A 6203-nucleotide genomic window follows, 5' to 3' on the forward strand; every position below is an offset into this window, starting at 1 on the left:
AGACAGAAGTAGAATATGTAGATAGATGAGACCCACCTCAGTTTCACCTTTTACCCGTGGGGTTTCTGGCTTTAATGGTGTATCCCAGAGTTTTATGTAGTAGGTCATCCTGTAGTATTGCATATTCACTGCATGAGCCAGTGACAGAACTTACCTGTAATAGGGAGCCAAGTATATTCCATCTATGATACATTCTCTTTCTACAATTAAACTTTCAATTATGTAAGCAAAAGACCCTGATCTTCTTGGAGAAACATGTACCCCACGCTTAGATAAGAGTGTAAGAAGATGGCTTTCACACCTGAAAAGGAAAACAGAGAGGTGAATCTCAGTCTTCATTATCCCGGTCATATCCTATCATTCCTCTGTTCTTATGTGAAACCTCATGATTGTGTGGATCACAAGAACGTCAGGTGTAACTCTTTATTTGCTTTGCTTTTCTTAGTTCTGAAAGAAAAGTTTTCTTATTCAGTTGGAGAGGATGGCTCATTTGACACAAACCAGATTTTTCTCACTCACCCTCTTTTCTTTACCTTCTCCCTCCCACCCCCAGTAAGATAATTGAAGTGTTTGCTACAGTTTCAACACGAGTACATTTTCCAAAGAAGCATTTTTGATTCAAATTCTGAACAAAAAAAGTATTTGTGAAGCCCCGCTTAATATATTCAAGGTATTACTTTGGATGAAACTAATAATTAAATACTTTTTTAAGTCAATGAATTGTTTTTATAGCCTTTGGATACTCTCTCTATTCTACCATGCAATGCAATGCATTGAAAAAAATGCATTTTATTCAGTTCATTATTAGATCCTTTCCACTTATCATCTTCATAGTCTGCATTGCAGGTTAGCACTAGTACTAACACAGCAGACTACTGTTGTGCCAATACTGACCAAAGCAAATGAACTGTGAGATACTCTTTATAAAAATCCAGTATTTTACAGTTGGTTTGGTTTACAAGATTTCCTATAATTTGCTTGATATTTCTTTTTTTTTAGTTCCTATTTTTCTTGTGATAGAAGAGTTAAAGGTGGCAAAGATGGGGTACTGTTAGACAAGCAGGATGAGTCCTCTTCAAAGCACTCCTTTTTTTTTTTTTTTTTTTTGCAAGATGCAGTTCAGTATATTGTATTAGTAGAGATGTAGCATAAGAAGAGCTTCTTTTTCTGTAGGCAAAGAATAATCTGTGACTAACAATAGAAGAGGCAAAACTTAAGGTGGTATCAAGTAATTTTTAAGGTGCAAAGTACCTGTCAAACTTTTATGTTAGAAGAGTATTCACTTATGTGAAAAAATTCTGTTTTTTTGAAAGGTGTTTTGAAAATATAAAGCTTTTTTTATATGGAGTTTGGAAAACTATATTTCCTCTCAACCTCTCACATTCTTAAAAAATCCCTCTTTCAGAAAGCTGTAGATTATCTGTCAATCTTCTGTATCTTGTCCTGCTGCTTGACAGGCAGCTTTTTTAAAAACAAGTAGATTATCTCGATCCATAACATCTTCCAAAATAATTATATGCATTTTATGCAACTGAGTAAGTGTCAGAACTTTTAGAGAGCATCATGAGAGACATCTGCTGCTGCAACAAACTCCTGTATGGGTGAGGTCTTTTATGGTGAGAGGAGGCATGATTAGCTTTCTGGACAGGGGCTGCAGTTAGGATTGGCTGCAGCCTTTGGCAAGGCAACTTATTGTCAGAGCTCCATGACTCCTTTGGTGGTGATGCTGAGAGGCTGCGACTGCAGGCGGGAGCTGCTCACTGAAGCTTCCAACCTTGTGCTGCCTTCCCTGGTGGAGAGCTGCTGCTTTCCTGACCCTCCAGAAACCTCTCTTTGGCTTGCTGTCCTTTTCCATGGTAGGTAGAAGTCTTGCCCAGGTTGGGCGTTAGCAAAATTCATTGCTGTCTGAGCTTATAAGAAACCTTGAGTTCACCCTGGCCATGAAGAAAACTTTCATAGAGTCACAGAGTGGGAAAATAAGGGGGGTGACCCCTTTAGGGGCTGAGGTCACTGAGCTCTTGTCAGCACCAGCTGCCACAGGATGGGTTAAAGTGACACCAGTGGGGACTGGAACTGGTTTTGGTGCCTGAGCAGCCTCCATGGGGAAGTCCAGATTCCGGTCAGACCTTCACACAAAGAGAGAAAGGAGAAGCCAGCAGAGATGTGCAAGGAGGAAATGGGAGAGGAATGTGTAAAAGCTGTTAAATCCTTCCAGCACACATAGTGGTGTGATACTTGTTCTTCCTTGATGAGTGTGGTGTAACTTCCCCGGCACTGCTGGTGACCATTCCCACGGCCACTTTGCTCTTAGGAAGCCTTTTCTTTGTTCTGGGGTGGGTTTTTTTGTGCTTAAAAGGTTATCAACTCTGCAAATATGCAGGCTGCCCTGTATGGAAACTATACTATTGTTTGCATCGAGGTTTTATTTACTAAACTGAATAATAGTTAAACATAATTTATTATAATTATTCACCAACTAGTAATTTAAAAAACAAAAACCTTGGTACTGTGTGCCTGGTGCCTGAAGCAGTTCAGTTTAAACCTTTATTAATAATGTTCTCATGGCTTTTTCTTTTAATTCTCATAATGGCCGGATACTGCGCTGCACATCAAAGAAATTTTGGTTTTAAAAGCAATGGTGAGTGCTACATGCTGCATTCACTCCCCTTTGATCACCATCCGCAGCACAAGTAAAGCTCATTAATCAATATTTTCTCTATTTCCTCCTTGCTTTTCTGTCGGTGCCAGAGTTCTGTTTCCAATTTACTATGCTTTGTTTCAAATGAGGGGAAGATTTCTATGGCTATCTTCTGTCTAAAAGGTAAAGTTCTCATTACTTTAGGAATGAAACTATATCTGTTGTAACTAGGGCTTGATCTAAGCCTCCTCAGCTTGAACGTCAAAGTGGGAATATTGAAGCAATTAGAACAGACATAAGACTGTGAGCAATCCCTTGGCCAGGATTCATTCACATAAAATATTTGGCGTACCCTTGCCAGCCGGAGACAAATTACTAAAAGTCACAGTCTGTTCACAGACAATTCTTGAGAAAAATGATGAATTTGCTGAACAAATTGTGACTTGCACGTCCACTTCCAGTTGTGACTAGAAATTACTATAAGTAACTGGTGTACGTTCCACACAAGCCTCTGAGACACAATCCTGTTTCATTTCCTCCTAAACTATCTTGTAGTTGTGAGACTCTACACACTTGCTGCTATGGTGTGAATGAGTAACCTGAGGAGCAGTTTCAGTGTAGCTTTCAAATAAATGTGAGGCCTTTGGATGAAAGTCTCTGTTGAAAACTCCAGTTATTAGCAGTCTCCATCTCCACGTTACCCAAAACCTGCCTTTCATCAAGCCAAGTATATGGGCTGTATATATCCCCAGTATATGGGATCATTGGGTGCTTCGAAGCACTGTCTGCCCTGGAGACCTGACCACGGCAGAGTAATCCAGTGGTGGTAAGGAGTCACATCTGCAGAAAAAATTTTGGGACTGGGTGCACACAGTGTCTAAAATACGATGTTTTTAAGGTAAGTTAAATTGCTTCTAGAGGTGCCTTATTCCTAACCTTTACCATGCTCTACTGATCAGTATTTCAAGTGCGTTACCTGTTTTAAGTCTTGTGTCAAACATGAAAGGCAGCTTCACCTCTTTGCATTACATACACTTGCGAGGGCCTTTTATATCTTTTCTATTTTTTTTCTTTCCTGTTTCACCATGTATGTTTTCTATTTGCCTTCAGTTTCTCAGTGCCAGACATTTTGGTGCATCTGCTGCAACCAGTGAATGGCTGTGCCGGGAAAATCCAAGTCCTTGGGGGTGGAAAGAGGGAGAATGGATGATTATTTTTCCATTCCATTGAACAAAGCTGGCTTCTGTTGCCATTTTTAACACTCCAGTATTACTGGAATTAATTTGATGCATCTGTTCCTGAATTACCTCCCATAGTTCTAGGCCTTACTAGACTTCCAAACCACTGTTGATTTAGGCCTGTTTGTTCCAATTGATGTTGCATTCCCATAAACTCTTTGCTATTTTAACACAGTTTAATTTCTTTTTAAATCCTTCAATATTAAAGTTACAATAAATTTCAAACTTCATTATGTTATTAAACGTATGTCTCTAGATTCCATCTACTGCTGTATAAAGCCTGGCACATGTCACCTTGTACAAGTAAATTACGAATATTCAGATTCCAGGGCTTGGCCAGTGACAGTTTACTGGGAAATCCTCTGTGTAGCATTCTTTCTGTAGGGATTCTCCAGATCCAGGCTTAACTTAAATCTGTTACTGTTAACTCAAGCAGCATAAATGTTAAAAGAATAAATGCCTGTTGGTCACAGATAACATTTTCTCACAATTAATCCTTGTAGGTAGCATACCATTGACAGGTAGTTTCTTCACCTTGAAAGTGATGTTTTTGTACTTAGCACTGAGGGGAGATAAAGATTCACTTAATCAATATATATTTGAGCTGATTTTGTTGAACACATGTAATTTCATTTGACTGGTGTCACTGTAGCTCATCCTCTGTGAGGTTCCAGAGTTGCATCTCTTCTTGGTTCTTATGCATGGATTAATTCAAAGCAGGAGGATCAAGGTGGGAGAGAAGTGTCTTGTAGAGAGGGATTAAAGAAACAGTTCTGAAACCGACGTTAAAAGCAAACGCATCCTATTAAAAAATCAGTCTTTAAACATGCTGCTCAGGAGATCCGTATTTTCTGCCTTCTTCAGGTTAAATCAGTTTAACTCTCTAGTCAGTATTTCACCCTTCTCCTTACCTTTCCCTTGCCCCAGGAAACAGAGCTGAAAACACAGTGGGAGACCTAAAAGCTTCACCTAATCTTGGTCCAGCCAGGGACATAAATTTAGCACAGCATTGCATTACACTTCCTATGGCCCTGAGAGGCTGATATGATGGCCAAGAATAGCTGCAATAGAGCAATGCTCTGGCCATGTTCCCTCAACCTCTCTCACACTGGGAACCGAAGGAGAGGTACAGAGTTATTGCAAAGGTCCCATGCTGCCTGGGGAAACCAGCTGCACTAGTGGTGCCCTCCCTCCTGCATGTACTGGCGCAGATGATTTACACCACCAGGAAGGGCTAGTGTGCATTCAACATGCTCAGTAGCTGCTTTTAAATAGGTTGCCCATATCAGGAATGAGAGTAGTGAGAAGTCCAGAGGTGTTTTAGATTTATTTTAGGCTGGAAAGAGGTGAAAGAATGTAGGTTTGATATGTACTTCGATATGTACCTTCTCCTAGCATTTCCATTAAATTTAGCCAGGGTTTCATGCTACCCACAGTTAAGCTAAAATCTATTGGAGATTCTATTTTTTTCCTTTTTTTTTCTTTTCCTAAAGCTGGTTGCAAAAATAACCACTTCACCAAGTCAAAAGCATTTTAAATATCAAAAAATTAGACTTTTCAATGAAAGAAAGCACACAGCTTTCAAAAAAAACCCAAAACTGTCAATAAAATAATTTTAACCATTTCAGTTCTAAAACCTGATATTTTAAAAATCAAGTACAATGCATACCTGTATTAAAGGATTTTATTTTGGTTTTAGTTTATTTATTCTGCTTTTCCTTTATATGCATGAAAGCACAATAGTTTCAGGTAGGCTGTTTGCAAGCAATTGGAATGAAAGCACCCACTCAACAAAATCAGGTCACTCCATTTAAGTGATAAACTCCTGGGCTTTAAAACATCCCTGAGGGTCAACCACTTGAGCAAGGGAGGCAGAACAGGTGGTAGGGTTCCAAAAGAACATTTCTGCTCTCTGTCCCACCCTTTTAAACCCTAAACTAGGCTGGACCTTTTCAACATTGCACTGATTTTGATCATAAAGGGTTTCTATGAATAAATGGAATTACTCAATTTTGTTCTTCTGAAAGAGGAATGATAGTGATAAACCTTATTTTGGTGGGGTAAAGCAATAGTGAAAAACTGTTGTTTCCTGTTTTTTATTCTGTTTCCGAGTAGTCCCATCAATGAACAAATGGTTTCCTTAAGCATTGCTTATACTCTATTGAAGGAGCATTGAGAGAAAAATTCTTCTTGGTCCTTTGCTTCAGAGCATAGTCCAATGTATGTTTGATCTGGAAACTGGGCTTCTTAGGGAGAAAAATACATACTCTGGGTAATGTTCATCTATACTTTTTGTGCATGTAAACCCAGGCAAAATTTACCAATTT

Source organism: Lathamus discolor, chromosome 1, assembly GCF_037157495.1.
Source record: "Lathamus discolor isolate bLatDis1 chromosome 1, bLatDis1.hap1, whole genome shotgun sequence".
NCBI lineage: Eukaryota > Metazoa > Chordata > Aves > Psittaciformes > Psittacidae > Lathamus > Lathamus discolor.